Raw genomic sequence first — 3,456 nt, 5'->3', positions numbered from 1 at the left:
GTTTTTATTAGAGGCGGCAGATGGATCGTTTAAATTGATTTCGATCTAGACGTGTTATTTGTTTCGATCATTAGTCTTGTTTATCAAGTGACTTTTGGATTCTTAGTTTGTCAATTAGTCTCTCGTGAACAATGAATAATCATTATCATTATCATTATCAATGCTATTAAATTATAGATCATGAAAAACTTAGTCAATCTTAATTAATAACTTGACCAATTTGGATCATGTTGTAATTAATTTCATATTCGCATCCAGAAATTGATTAATGGCAGTGATACAACCACTCAAACTTTTCCTAATAAAACACACGGAGTACTTTGAAGTCATATTTTCCTTACTATTGGCGAAAAATTTTAAATTAATAGTTTACCGATAAAAAATGATTTACCGCAAGCAATGTACTGTACTATATTGTAAAACAACAACGAAGTATTTTTTCTTTAACTTCGCTTATAAAATATAAAGTAGCACAACCTATGTAAGCTCTGCCTATCCAATTCCCCCTTGTCCTTAATTTAATCTTTCCTACTCGTCTTACACTATCTTAATTCTTAAAGGCTTAAACTAATACTCTAATGGTAGCACTTTAAGATAATTGTCCCCATAAATACATAATTTAAGATCCAATTATATCCAATAAGTGCAACCACAAAAAGAAATTGTACTTCTCCAAATAACAGCCACCATAAGTGACCACTCACTTATTATATTTCTACTCTTAGATTAATCAAATATGATGATTTTGATGGGCAAACTTAATTCCATAATATGATGTATTGATGCAAAGAAAATACCTAAACATACGTCAATAGTACGTTGTCATATCATATAATATTTGCCCTCATTCTCACATCTAAATGTGCCAATGAATCTACCCAATGTGCCAAAACATGTCATTTGCTTTGCCACTAACCACACAACAATGAACAAAAAATAAAAGCAAATTTGTCCCGCACTAATTTTCACCCAATTACCTTTCTCAATTGACAATTCACCCAATTACCTTTCTCGATTGACAATAATTACCTAAAATTTCACAATTAAATGGCAAAAAAACAAAAATACTTGACAAGATTACATGAAATTATTTCCAATTTTTTTTCTTCCTTTCCATTGTAAGTATTCAGTAATATGTACATCTCATAGGACTGAACTCAGCTCAAGTCTCTGATGCGGATATCAACTAACTTAGCTCGATAGGTCTCGGATCCACACAACCCGAGAACTATGATTTAAGAAAAAAGAAACTAATCTAAAGTTTCGGCCCAAAAAATTAAGCCAATAAAAGAAAGAAAGTGGTATTTACTCTCATTTTTTGTTTTTCTTACCACCTATCAAAACTACAAGAAATTAGTGATAGGAGAATATTCAGAGTAAAAATCTGGAATGCCAGAAGCAGCCCAAAGTTTCTCGTTGAAATCTTCTTGCAATTCATCAGGGACAAATGGCATCCTACAAAGCGGACACGTCTTCCGATCGTGATCGATCCAACGGTCCACACAGCACCGGTGGAACATGTGTCGGCAATTCCTCATTCGCCGGATCTCGTCGTCCTCCTCGAACTCGTAGAGGCACACCGCGCAGCTCTCCGGCGGGCCGGGCTCGTCGGGCCCCGCGGCGGAGAGGACCTCGGCGTAGGTGACGGCGGGGAGCATCTCCCGGATGAGGGCGCCGGCGGAGGAGATGGATTGGACCGGGCCGGGCTCGGGCTGATCGAAGTCGTTTGCGGCCTCGACGAGGGAGGAGAGGCCCATGAGGCGGAGGAAGGAGAGGATGAGGTTGCGGAGAAAGCCGAGGAGCGAGAGCGTTGTGAGGAGGAGCTTGGGGAGGAGGACCTCCGTGTAGCCTGCCGGAAAGCCCATGTGTGATTTGTAGAGAGAGAAAGAGGGAGAAGTAAGAGAGAGAAAGTGGAAGGATAGTGAAGATGAGGAGGGAGAAGATGAGTTATGATGGGAATTATTTATATAGGGAGATGGTGATGGGATGGGGATAGTGGAATTTGAGAGTGTATAAAGGTATAATTAAAAATTATAAAAAAAATAATAATTAATTAATTAATTTTTTGTTAGGAATTTTTTTTCTTGTGACAATGTCACTATGATTAAATAATTTAGAGTCAGCATCAACATTGTATAAATCATATCATAAAAAAAATTAAAACTATACTACTTGTAAGTTACTAATTTAGTTTTAAGCTCAGTGATCCCAAACCTATACCCATCACCAACCCATCCATTCCATTCCGCGCCAGCAGGTTTCTAGGAAACACCCCCCTTAAACTCTTTCAAACTCAACTTCGACGGTTAACTCAAAAACAACTTAACAGCAACATGTGTCATCATTAGAGGACATCACTGGTTCCCTTATTGCAGCTCGCACCTTCAACCTCGGCAAAACCACTATTTTTGTTGCAGAAGCTACAACTAGGGGTGTTCATTCGGTATTCGGTTTGGATTTAGCCCAAATCCAATCCGATCTGAAATAAATTTCGGTTTTTAATTTTCAAATCCAACCGGATCCGAATTACTTACCAAATCCAATCCGATCCAATCCGAATTATAAATCGGTTACTTGGATCCAATCCGAAAATCCGAATTAAAATACGTTGCTATTTTTTTTGGGTCTAATGCGATTATAAAAATAAAATTACAATAATAAAATTTCAATTCTTAAGAGTATAATAATACATGATTTATACAAGTATTAAAAACATAGGTTTACATGATTAATATTATTATAATTATAAACATACTTTAACGTGATTAATGTTAACAATATTTTTTTTGTAAAATAACGCTTTTATAATTCGGTTACTTCGGGTTTTTTGGATCTGAACAAGGTAAATCCGATCCGATCCGAAAATCCGAATTTTCAAAAAAATTTAATCCGATCTGATTTAAAGTTTGGATCCGATCCGAATTGATAATTCAGTTTGGATTGAATTGGATTTCGCGCGGTTTTTATCCGAATAATAGACACCCCTAGCTACAACTCTCCAAAAAGGCATCCTTCTCGCTCTTCAACACAGGATTTAACATTTAGTCATCGAAGGGGATAATCTCCTATTAATCAACGCAGTAAAAGGAGTTTGGTCCGTTCCATGGAAAATCGATCACATCATCGCCGACATCCTCAATCTTCTTCAAAGGTTTCAAAAACAGAATATTCACCATGTTTATAGAGCAGCAAATTGGATTGCGAATGTAGGTCATCTTGTTAGTGATAACATGGACAATTGGACATTACTCTTTGTACTTCCTCATGTTTGTACCCTATTATTTCTTTTGATGCATTAGAAATACCCTTAGTGAAGAGGGGTTCCTAAAGTTTGTCTTTTTTCTTACCCTTAAAGAAAAAAAAAAAGAAAAAAGAAAGAACCACACAACATAGAAGTAAGCAAGTAACATGTATCAGGTACAATTTTGGTAAGTTATACACATATACGTATTAGTT

At 36.3% G+C, this 3,456-nt stretch overlaps 1 pseudogene; it reads right to left on the bottom strand.

Moving 5' to 3' along the window:
* Positions 1 to 1,077: 1,077 nt before the first annotated feature.
* Positions 1,078 to 1,945, bottom strand: LOC145598234 (brassinosteroid-responsive RING protein 1 pseudogene; annotated as a pseudogene).
* Positions 1,946 to 3,456: the final 1,511 nt, after the last annotated feature.

Source organism: Chenopodium album, chromosome 20, assembly GCF_948465745.1.
Source record: "Chenopodium album chromosome 20, dcCheAlbu1.1, whole genome shotgun sequence".
NCBI classification, from domain to species: Eukaryota; Viridiplantae; Streptophyta; class Magnoliopsida; order Caryophyllales; family Amaranthaceae; genus Chenopodium; species Chenopodium album.
Note: the sequence above shows the minus strand (reverse complement) of the source record. Positions and strands in the feature narration are given on the sequence as shown.